At 41.4% G+C, this 12,697-nt stretch overlaps 1 long non-coding RNA gene and 1 pseudogene across 2 annotated transcripts; one reads left to right on the top strand and one right to left on the bottom strand.

Annotated features, from left to right (window-relative positions):
- Positions 1 to 229: 229 nt before the first annotated feature.
- LOC117594095 lies at positions 230 to 1,406 on the bottom strand (annotated as a pseudogene).
- A 315-nt stretch (positions 1,407 to 1,721) lies between these two features.
- On the top strand, positions 1,722 to 10,771 carry LOC117594116. Of its 2 annotated transcripts, XR_004575493.1 has the most exons (6): positions 1,722 to 2,116; positions 7,180 to 7,301; positions 9,041 to 9,135; positions 9,428 to 9,572; positions 10,207 to 10,249; positions 10,422 to 10,771. It is a non-coding gene; the product is annotated as an uncharacterized LOC117594116 (long non-coding RNA). The 2 variants fall into 2 exon arrangements; XR_004575492.1 differs by lacking the exon at positions 1,722 to 2,116 and having other exon boundaries at positions 6,394 to 7,301.
- Positions 10,772 to 12,697: the final 1,926 nt, after the last annotated feature.

Genomic DNA, 12,697 nt, shown 5'->3' with positions numbered 1-12,697 from the left:
ATGAATATTTGCCATTAACAACATACAGCAGTATAACATTTTGAATATCATAAATGTAAAGCATCTTACAAATAAAGCTATTGTTAAAGTCATACAACAGAAAACAAAAATATCCATTATAAGGGATTATTTCCAGAGAAATACAAGCATACACCCTAAGAATAACATGAAATATGTGTATATCAACAATACTGTAATTCATTCTAAAAGTCCATATTGAGGACTGATCCATAACATCTTAGCTGCTGTTTTTGTTAACTCTCCAGGTCATGTGATCAGGGTCTTCTCCCCAGGAGACTCAACGAGACATCATCCGGACAAACTCTGCAGAAAGAAATTAGTTATCTCAGTACAGTGAAAACATTGTCAGTTAATAGATTTGTTTCTAGCAGCGGGCCACTTTCATAGTTATATTTCCCCCATTTTCTACACTTCCTTAATCGCTTCCTGTGTGTCCCCAATTGTTTTTCTTCACTCTCCCCAACTGCACCTCCTCCTCACCCTCAAAGTCGACCAGGCCGTCCCCGTTGAGGTCCACATCTTGGAGGATCTCGTCAATCTCTGGGTTGTTGAGCTGCTCCCCCATCAGCTTCTTCATGGCCTCCTTCAGTTCGGCCAGGCTGATCTGACCGTCCCCGTTGGAGTCAAACTGACACAGGGTGGGGGGAGCTGATAGATATTGGGCATGAAAAGTAACTGAATTAAGCTTGACACAATGTATGAGAGTACTAACTATCTCTGTACAAAGGACACTAGGTAAGGTAGGTGTCAAACACCCTGTCCATACCACCTGCTACGAAGTGTGTAAGTGACTGTCATAGGACCCTCTAAATACACCCTTGTGTCAGAGGTTGGAATATAGAGTAGGAGAGTAGAACAAAAAGGGAAGGGGAGAGAGATGGGGGTATGATATGGTGTCAAGGAAGAAGTGTATGATTATATAGAGGGGTGATGGATGTTAAAAGTAGAGATGGAGCAAAAATGGGATGTAGAGAGTTGAACAGAAGGAAGTAAAGGAGATTGAGGAATTTAAGGAGAGAAAGGGGATCTAGAGAGAACAATTAGAGTAAAGGCCAGGGAGACAGAAAGGATGTGTCATTTTCACAATCCAAATCACCTCTAATTGCAGATCTTAATGCTACTGATGATAGTAACACAAAAACAAAATCTAAACTCTGTTGACCTGCAGCTCAGGCCTTTTTTAAACAAACCAAGTAATGAATAATGCAAGTCCATCCGTACCTCTTTGAAAGCATCTCTGAGTTCTCCTTCACTCCTATCATGTCTGCTGTCTCCGCCAACATCTTGGGACCCATCAGCTCCACAAAGTCCTCAAAGTCCACTCTGCTGCCACCTTGAGGGGAAATGGAGACATGACAGAAACAGCCACTTGGATTGTACTGAGCGAGTCAATATACAATACACAGATTTTGTCTCGGTGTGTGTGAACATACATGCGGTTATTCATGTGTATGAGCAGGTATGTGTGTGTGTGTGTCAGATGTTCTGGCTGAGTTCGATGAGGCCCATCTCAGTGGGCATGTATCCCATGGTCCTCAAACTCCTTAAAAACCTCCTTCAGCTCTGCTCGGGGGGAGGGGTGCAGTTGACGGGGTGAGAAGAGGTGATGAACTGAAAGTGGGGGGAGGGGGAAATAGGGGTGGCAAGGGGCAGAAGAGAGGGATTATGGGATTGATGGGCAGAAAGTAGAGAGAAAGGCACAGTGTTCACTACATTCTTAGATTCTTAGATAACTTTGACTGCTGACAAAACATCAGTGTTTTTAGTTGAAGGAAAGTACAAAAGATATTACAGCAAGAAATAATGCAGGTATTAAACTGCAGTGTTTGACTCTAAAGTCACGTGAAAACAGATGATGTTGTTACTGCCTCTAGGTAATATGTTTTTCTGTACCTTCAATCTCATCTGGCTGTAGATCTCTGTCCTGCATTGTCAGAGATTAGAGAGGGTGCATTTGATTAATAAAACTTTGAACTTTAGACCTGTTTTTCAAGGTGGAGTATGTTACTTCTGACGTGGGAAACAAAGTACATTTTACACATTGCTCTCGTTCTGGAGCTTCACATAAGGCACCTCCAAATCTAACAAAGAAAAGGTAAGATAACATTTTATAATCATCAAAATAATGAATTGATTTAGTTTATGGTTGGAGGTAACATAGGCCTATTGAAATCAATCAATCAATCAAATGTATTTATAAATCCCTTTTTACAACAGCAGTTGTCACAAAGTGCTTTTACAGAGACACCCAGCCTTAAACCCCAAGGAGCAAACAACAGTAGTGTTGAATTTAGTACTTAAATAGATTCAACTGAACAAGTTGGTTACATGTCTATACTTTCAAACATGGTATGTTTTTCCTGGACCACGTAAGCAGAGCCCTGGCCATGAAGAGGGAATGTCTCCTAAGGCCTTTTCACACTGCATTGTTCTAATCTAAGCCCTGGGCTATCTTAGCCCCAGGCTAAGACTAGCGCCAGGTTAGCTTAGCCTGTGTTCACACAAGAGTTTGTTAACCCTGGGCATTTACTGCTTACAAATGGTTAGCAAATTGGGTCCAAAAAACCTAACTTACCAAAAGATTAAATAGCCTAAGTTTCTCTACAGAGTCACTGACACATTTACAACACGTTTTGTGTGCTTATGAAATAAAAGAATAAAAACAGATGAAAGAAGCACTTCATAGATCTAGATAACCCTTACAAAAAAGTCCCACAGGAACCCTGCAGGATGTCCTACAGGAATTGTAACAAATTGTCCTAGAGGAACGTGACGTCTACATCCTGTAGGTGATCCTGCAGGATTTAACCTACAGGATTTTGGGTCCACTTTCCTGTAATGTACAAAAGTACAGTTTAGTTCCGTTTCTCAATCGATTTGGAACATTTCTCCAAACTCAGGTAACTGCTCTCAAAACTTTTAACACAGTGATCTGTACACTTTGTAATTGTCCTAAACAGATAGTAAATTCTCCTTCATTTCATACAAATTACAAATCAAAAGCATAATCTTCTCAAAACACTGTGCACAAAATTCCCTACTGTTATCACAGCAGTTCATACAGCCAACCAAATCTTTAATATATCAGGAAAAACATTTGCAGCTTTTTCATTGGTTTTCACAAAGATCACAAGCATTTTTGTACCATTTTCAAAACACAACAAACAAAACTCTGTGAATTGTAAAATAGTCAGTTGCACACATTATGTCCTCAATTAACCCCAAATTGATATCTGATGAGTCAGTAATCCACTGAACACAGAAAAACCCAATTTCCTAATTGTTCACACAGCTGTCTTAATTACAACAACTACAAAAGGGGAAGAGAAAAACAACGAAGAGGAGAAAAGAGGACAAAAAGAAGAAGAATGAGCAGTGGAAAAGGAAGAGGTGTCAGAGTGAGAGGTGGTGGACAGGGTAGAGGGAAAAGAAGAGGAGATGGAGAAAGAGCAAGAAGAGCCGAGGATGTAGAAGAAGGAGCAAGAAGAGCTGAAGATGTAGGAGAAAGAGAAAGAAGAGCTGAAGATGTAGGAGAAAGAGAAAGAAGAGCTGAAGATGTAGGAAGAGGAGAATATAGAGGAGTAGAGGGAGAAGAGATGGATAGACTGGAGAGCAATGGTATAGTGGAACGAGAGAGTAGAAAATATAAAATACAAAGATACAAAACCAGTAACTTATAAGCTGTAGTTTATGCATGAAGAATACATAATGTAACCTATAAAATCTCTTTGTGAAAAATATTTTAATGTTTTAATCACGGTTTAGGAAAAACAGTGTAGCTCTGATATATATTATTTTATATCCAGTGCCTTCAAAAAATATGACCAGTTCACCTTCTCTCACTTTTTATACCTTTACAGTTGTGCTTCATAAGTTTGCATACCCTGGCAGAAATTGTGAAATTATGGCATTGCTTTTGAAAATATGACTGATCTTGCAAAGAAAAAAACCAGATCTTTACTTAAGGATAAGGATCATATGAAGCCACTTACTATGACATAGTTGTTTGGCTCCTTTTTAAATCATAATGATAACTTTTAAAGATGAAAAAGGATATAAAAAGATATCCAAAGCCTTGCAAATGACAATTATTAAGAAGTGTAAAATTCTGGAATCTCTTGAAACCAAGCCAAGGTCAGGTAGACCAAGAAAGGTTTCAGCCAAAACTGCCATAAAAATTGTTCGGGATACAAAGAAAAACCCACAGGTAACCTCAGGAGAAATACAGGCTGCTCTGGAAAAAGTCGGTGTGGTTGTTTCAAAGAGAACAATACGACAATACTTAAATTCATATGAGCTGCTGGGTCAAGTTGGCAGAAAGAAGCCTTTACTGCGCCAATGCCACAAAAAAGCACTGTTACAATATGCCCGACAACACCTTGACACAACTTACAGCTTCAGGAACACTGTAATTTGTCGTGACGAGACCAAAACAGAGCTTTATGGTCACAACCATAAGCGCTATGTTTGGAGAGAGGACACCAAGACCTATAGTGAACAGAATACCATCCCCACTGTGAAGCATGGTGGTGGCTCACTGATGTTTTTGGGGTGTGTGAACTTTAAAGGCAGAATCTTGTGTAAATTGATGGTAAGATAAATGCATCATGTTATTAGAAAATACTGACAGACAATTTGCATTCTTCTGCACGAACGCTGCGCATGGGACACTCTTGGACTTTCCAGCACGACAATGACCCTAAGCACAAGGCTGAGTTGACCGTCCAGTGGTTACAGCAGAAAAAGGTGAAGGTCTGGAGTGGCATCGTCTCCTGACCTTAATATCATCGAGCCACTGTGGGAAGATCTCAAACGTGCAGTTCATACAAGACGACCAAAGACTTTGCATGACCTGGAGGTGTTTTACCAAAACGAATGGGCAGCTATACCACCTGCAAAAGTTTGGGGCCTCACAGACAACTATTACAAAAGACTGCACCCTGTCATTGATGCTAATGGGTGCAATACACAGTATTAAGAACTAAGGGTATGCAGACTTTTGAACAGGGGTCAGTTATTTTTTTTTCTTTGTTGCCATGTTTATTTTATAAAAGACGTGTTCTGCCTGCTCACTCATGTTTTCTTTACACATGGTACATATATTACCAATTCTCCAAGGGTATGCAAACTTTTGAGAACAATTGTATATCCCAGGATGTCTTTATATGTATAGGTGAGTGATACCCACTTAACGGTTGGATTTGGTTAGGAAAATTAAGATTATTAATTACTTATAATAAAACAAAATAATCAGTGTGCATGGAGAACAGATGATATTTAAACAAACTTCTTGGAGCGAAGCTTTCTGGGAAATGTTGCTGGTGTTACCAAATCCCTTTTGTGTCAACCTAAAAAACATACATTCAATGAAACTAAAGGCTTTACACTGGCCAATTAAGAACAGGGATAGCATGGTCCTTAAACCAGGTACTGGTAGCTTTGGCACTGTGTGCAGGCGCCAAGTCCTGTTGGAAAATGGAATCTGCATCTCCATAAAGTTAGTCAGCAGCAGGAAGCATGAAGTGCTCTAAAACTTCCTGGTAGATGGCTGCGTTGACCTTGGACCTCAGAAAACACAGTGGACCAACACCAGCAGATGACATGGCACCCCAAACCATCACTGACTGTGGAAACTTTGCACTGGACTTCAAGCAATGGGGATTATGTGCCCCTCCTCTCTTCCTCCAGACTCTGGGACCTTGATTTCCGAAGGAAATGCAAAATGTACTTTCATCAGAAAACATAACTCAGCAGCAGTCCAGTCCTTTTTGTTTTTAGCCCAGGCGAGACGCTTCTGACGCTGTGTCTTGTTCAAGAGTGGCTTGACACAAGGAATGCGACAGCTGAAACCCATTTCTTGCATATGTCTGTGCGTGGTGGTTCTTGAAGCACTGACTCCAGCTGCAGTCCACTCTTTGTGAATCTCCCCCACATTTTTGAATGGGTTTTGTTTCACAATCCTTTCCAGGGTGCGGTTATCCCTATTGCTTGTACACTTTTTTCCACCACATCTTTTCCTTCCCTTCGCCTCTCTATTAATGTGCTTGGACACAGCTCTGTGAACAGCCAGCCTCTTTAGCAATGACCTTCTTGCCCTCCTTGTGCAAGGTGTCTATGGTCGTCTTTTGGACAGCTGTCAAGTCAGTAGTCTTCCCCATGATAGTCTAGTTCTGTGGGCTACACAGAGAGACCATTTAAAGGCCTTTGCAGGTGTTTTGAGTTAATTAGCTGATTAGAGTGTGGCACCAGGTGTCTTCAATATTGAACCTTTTCACAATATTCAAATTTTCTGAGATACTGAATTTGGGGTTATCATTAGTTGTCAGTTATAATCATCAAAATTAAAAGAAAGAAACACTGGAAATATATCAGTCTGTGTGGTATGAATTTATACATTATACAAGTTTCACTTCTTGAAGGGAATTACTGAAATAAACCTTGACTTGCAGTTATACACATTTTGTCCTGGTGTAGAGAAAAAACAGATTTAAAGCTTTAATTATAATTAATGTATGTAAATATGATAATTGTACTGTAAATACAAAGGGTTTGGGGGTCTTATCGTATTTCTGGAATAAATATAATACCACCTGCACGTGGAGCAGTTACTGGATAAAGCAGAGAAAAGTATCATGAATGTTGCCATCACCGTTGGTAACCAGAGCTTGGACACACCAATCATCTTTATTGATACAAATTCATAAGGGGATGTCTTACTTTACAACTCCCCACATGGGCTTGGACAGGCTTAGAGAACCAAGTCAGACCGGGACACCCACTCACTCAATCAGGACTGGTCTGTGAAAGGAGTAGTACACAACATTGTACAAGATCTTCAGTGTCTTGGCAATTTCTTGCATAGAATAGCCTTCATTTCAGAAAACTAGAATAACAAATGACGAGATTCAGAATAATGTTATTTGTATCTGGACATTTTGAGCCTGTAATTGAACCCAATTGCTGATGCTGCAGACACTGAACAAGTCTAAAGAAGGCCAGTTTTATTGCTTCTTTAATCAGCTCAACAGTTGTCTGCCTTGATAACATAATTGCAAAAGGGTTTTGTAATCATCAAAACAAGCCATTACATACCCCATCAGATTCTCACTATTTAATATGGTATTTACTCTTCTAATTTACCGAGTGACATGGGAGTAGATCTGTCATCATCAGGATCTTGAGGAGTCCTCTGGGAGTTAAAATGAGTTCTCCCCTGAAGAAAGACATCAGGATGAATCACCACACCAGGCGCTTGATGAAACCATGGAGACAGATAGGAGGTGTGTGCATGTTTGAGTATTTTTGTGTCCTATTCTGTCTGCAATACATATGATGTAGTTCAGGATGACTGTTTATTAAATACTGGCATTATAAGTAATACATTATAGACCTGTAATTTTAACGGGTGGTAAATCTGCTTTGTTTCAATTTTAGCCTTAACATTTCTCCAGCCTTAAAATGGTGGCACTCATTTTGATAAGCAAGTTGCGTTTATTTGTAATTCTTTCTCATGCATTTGCTTCTTATTTGTTGTTTTTAGTGCTTTATTATTAGTATTTACTTGAAATTTTAAGAATCAAAATAAATCATCATCCAGAAAATAATTATTGTATTAAAAATTAAATATGATTGGCACCCCTAAAGAAATCTATGCAGGTCCTAGTAGGAGTAGCAGCATTACATTACACCTATATAATAGTAATACAACAATTATATTATAGTACTAATTCTAATAATACTAATGAAGGTAGCACTTTATTTTGAGATAACCCAAAAGTGTGCCTGTAGATGCACTACAGACAATGTGCTGACTATCTGTAACATTTCAACTATCAACTAACTTATCTATATCCTAACCCCAACCTTTACTCTATCCCTAACCTTTAACATTCACTTAACCTTATTCTAAACCTAACCTTAACCTTAGCAAGCAGTTGTTTCAACCTAAGTTTGTGGACAATTTGTTGATAGTTTTGTTTTTCTGCTTCTAATGTTTTTTCTGTTGTTGCTTGTAGCATGATATATATGATGTAGTGCTATAGAAATATCAGATAGTGCCTTTCAAAAATATTCAACCCTTGACCAATTTACTCATTTTGCTGGTTTACAAATTTTTATTTTAAAACACTGAAACACAAAATCAACTATTGTAAAGTACAAAAAATGCTTGTGGCTGCTTGTGTAAATTCAGCCCTTGTGGCGTGGAGTCTCCCAGTTTCCACTGTTGAAGTCTAACACTTCCCCGAGTTGGTTTGTTGGAAAGGAGAATAAAACACCAGGAGTCAGGTCAATTACCGTATCATATGTCAATTTATTACAGAAGCTTCTGGAGACACGTGTCGCCGCACAATGTCTAAGGATCAACAGTCAAAACATAATTTTTATACTTCTACTACGCCCAAAAAGATAGAGGCGTTAACTTACAAGTGTGTGCCATTTCCCAATTCCAGTTTTATTCCTTATAGGATAACTGCAAGTATCCCCTTGCCCCCCTTCTGGTTTCTGTGTTGTCTGTCCGACTATGTGTGTCTCTAACCTGTGACCTGTTTCTCAAAAAACAGACATACTAAATCTTTCTCTCCCCGGCAACTGCTTAAACAGGGTTTCCTATTCTCCTACTTGCTCCTTCAGTTTCAGTTCATATTACAAACATTAAATATTTTGTTTCATTGGTTACAACAGCTTATAACAGTTCACTAACTTATACAATCAATACATCTACATTGGTTACAACAGCTTACAACAGTTCACTAACTCATACAATCACTACATCTACACCACATATTAAAGACATTTTCTTAACATGTTGAAGGATGATTGGTCAGGCTGTCAATCTGAAAGAAAATTCTGACCAAAGAGCATTCTACAAAATTGGAAATAAATTAATCCAAATGCATAGATTTCATAATCAGATTCTTATTTTGCAAGGTATTGCTGTACTGCGCAGACTAATACAAAAAGAACACTGCAACATTTGATTTGTTTGTTCATGAAATATTCCTAAATGTCTTATTTGCAGTGTCTATCTGGACAGAGCAGAATCCATTGTTTCTGGTGTTGAATCATGGAGGAGTAACAATTCCATGGACACCATTATTAATTTAAAAAGGATGGGTGAGATTATGCTATGTCTTACCTACATGTATACACATAGACACAAGAATTCAGACACGCAGACACAAGAGTAAGCCAGTTATCCAAAATAATTCACACACATTATTGCTGTTTATATACAGAAGTACTATAAGGTTGATGATTATGTTATTTCTGTGATGATTATAATTCATTACACAGTTACTGCACCAATTGGGCATCTATGAACATTGTTGATTGTAGGTGTTATACTTATTCAAATTCAAGTTTATTCTGACAAATTAATTTCATTTTCTCTCCAATTCACAATTAGGCAAGAACAGACAGTATGTCAGGAGCATCACAGACCTCTGGAGGTGTTCTGCAGGACAGACCAGATGTTTATCTGTAGTCTCTGTTCAGCCACAAAGCACAGAGGACATGATACAAACTACAATGACAAACAAGCCGGAAGACAGGTAGCTAGTTTTTATGCTATTTTCTGTTGGGTGGATACCTCCCCCCAAAATAGCCTACTTATTGAAATGAGATGCTTATGGTCATGCAAGCGTTGTTACTATAAGGATCTGGAGAAAGGATTAATGGGGAACTGGGATACTGTGGTTTACCTGGATTTCCCTCCTTAATACACCCACTGGTACATTATAATACATTATTTTCATGAATAGCTTAAAGGAAAATTGAACTGTTGAATATATACAAATGCTATGTCTAAACATGTCCTTCCTATGGCCATTTCTGCTCCTCTATCTGATTCTTCTGTCATGATTTTTCAGTCTGTCCACCTTGTCTCTTGCCTTTACAATTTAACTTGGTTTGGCTGCATCTACATTTCCTCTGTGTCAGGCAATAAAGAAACTAATTGTTTATCAATGTAAATATATGACTCTACCCTTGAAATTCACTGGAATACATTCTGCAGTCCAGATTGATGCTGAAAGTAAATGTAACTTTCACCAATATCAATTCTAGCTAGGTTTGTGTAGCTTGGAAATTAGCCGGGGTCCTAAACACTTAAATATTATTAAATGAAACGACAAGACAAGTCTTTTTTAGTATTGAAATTAATAATTATTTATTTTACTGTCCCAGCACTTGTATCCAGAGCGATGTTGGAGACCGTACTTACTTGACAGTAGGTGTTACCAAAGTAAAATGTAATACCCTGTTGTCAATTTACATAACACTTTCTGGTCACAATAATGATATATTTCTTTGGCTGATAACTTGTTATTCCTCTATGCTTGTCTAATAAAAATTACAATGGAAGTATATATCACAAATTTCTCTTCAATTTGTTCTTTAAGCTCCTCCTGGTGAGATTCAGTTCCATTCGGTGATGTCTGGCTCTGTCTCTCTGATCTGGGGGCCTCCTGAAGGACTGAACGGACCGCACAAGTTCATAGTAACCTGGGGATGTGATGAAGAACCGCTCAGCCTGAGGGTAGATGGTTGTAGTGTTACAGTAGATGAACTCCAGCCTGGTAAATGTTACCAGTTCCATGTGACCACAGAGGGGGAAGATTGTAGTTGATCGGTCTCCGCATCTGTATGAACAGGTTAAATAACTGGAATTTGACTTTGGTTATTTGCATGTTTTTTTCATGGTGCACAAACAAGTTATTAAATGTTATATTACATCTTCTGAAACCCATCCATCCATCATCTTCCGCTTATCCGGGGCCGGGTTGCGGGGGCAGCAGTCTAAGCAGGGATGCCCAGACTTCCCTCTCACCAGACACTTCCTCTAGCTCTTCCGGGGGGACACCGAGGCGTTCCCAGGCCAGCCGGGAGACATAGTCCCTCCAGCGTGTCCTAGGTCTTCCCCGGGGTCTCCTCCCGGTGGGACGGGACCGGAACACTTTCCCAGGAAGGCGTTCCGGAGGCATCCAAAACAGATGCCCAAGCCACCTCAGCTGACCCCTCTCGATGTGGAGGAGCAGCGGCTCTACTCTGAGCTCCTCCCGGGTGACCAAGCTTCTCTAAGGGATCGCCCAGCCACCCTGCGGAGAAAGCTCAGGCGGCCGCCTGTATCCGGGATCTTGTCCTTTCGGTCATGACCCAAAGTTCATGACCATAGGTGAGAGTAGGAACGTAGATTTCTTCACCACGACAGACCGATACATCGACTGCATTACTGCAGAAGCTGCACCCATCCGTCTGTCAATCTCTCGTTCCATCCATCCCTCACTCGTGAACAAGACCCCGAGATACTTAAACTCCTCCACTTGAGGCAGGCACTCTCCACCAACCTGAAGTGGACAAGCCACCCTTTTCCGACTGAGGACCATGGCCTCGGATTTGGAGGCACTGATTTTCTTCCCCACCGCTTCACACACGCCTAGAAATTCTGTCCATAAAAATTACGAACAGAACCAGTGACAAAGGGCAGCCCTGCCGGAGTCCAACATGCACTGGGAACAAGTCTGACTTACTGCCGGCAATGCGGACCAAGCTCCTGCTTCGGTTGTACAGGGACCTGACAGCCCTTAGCAAAGGACCCAGGACCCCATATTCCCCAAGCACCCTCCACAAGATGCCGCGAGGGACACAGTCTAATGCCTTCTCCAAATCCACAAAACACATGTGGATTGGTTGGGCAAACTCCCATGAACCCTCCAACACTCCGTAGAGGGTATAGAGCTGATCCAGTGTTCCACGGCCCAGACGAAAACCACACTGTTCCTCCTGAATCCGAGGTTCTACTATCGGCCGTATTCTCCTCTCCAGAACCCTGGCATCGACTTTCCCGGGGAGGCTGAGAAGTGTGATCCCCCTATATTTGGATCACACCCTCCGGTCCCCCTTCTTAAAAAGAGGGACCACCACCCCGGTCTGCCATCCCAGAGGCACTGTCCCCGACCGCCACGCGATGTTGCACAGGCGTGTCAACCAAGACAGCCCCACAACATCCTGAGACTTGAGGTACTCAGGGTGGATCTCATCCACCCGCGGTGCCTTGCCACTGAAGAGTTTCTTGACCACCTCTGTGACTTCAGCCCGGGTGATGGATGAGTCCACCTCTGAGCCCTCATCCTCTGCTTCCTCAATGGAAGACATGACAGCGGGATTGAGGAGATCCTCGAAGTACTCCTTCCACCGCCCGACGACATCCTCAGTTGAGGTCAACAGCTGCCCACCTCTACTGTAAACAGCGTTGGTAGGGCACTGTTTCCCTCTCCTGAGGTGCCGGATGGTTTGCCAGAATCTCTTCGAGGCCAGCCAATAGTCCTTCTCCATGGACTCACCGAACTCCTTCGGTGAGTCCGAGTTTTTGCCTCCACAACCACCCGGGCTGCAGCCCGCTTGGCCTGTCGGTACCCGTCAGCTGCCTCAGGAGTCCCACAAGCCAACCAGGCCTGATAGGACTCCTTCTTCAGCTTGACGGCATCCCTTACTTCCGGTTTCCACCACCGGGTTCGGGGATTGCTGCTTCGACAGGCACCGGAGACCTTACGGCCACAGCTCCGAGCGGCCGCTTCAAAAATGGCGGTGGAGAACATGCTCCACTTGGACTCAATATCTCCAGCCTCCCTCGGGATCCAGTCGAAGCTCTGCCGGAGGTGGGAGTTAAAGGGCCAGA

The sequence above is a fragment of the Esox lucius genome, chromosome 25 (assembly GCF_011004845.1).
Source record: "Esox lucius isolate fEsoLuc1 chromosome 25, fEsoLuc1.pri, whole genome shotgun sequence".
NCBI lineage: Eukaryota > Metazoa > Chordata > Actinopteri > Esociformes > Esocidae > Esox > Esox lucius.
Note: the sequence above shows the minus strand (reverse complement) of the source record. Positions and strands in the feature narration are given on the sequence as shown.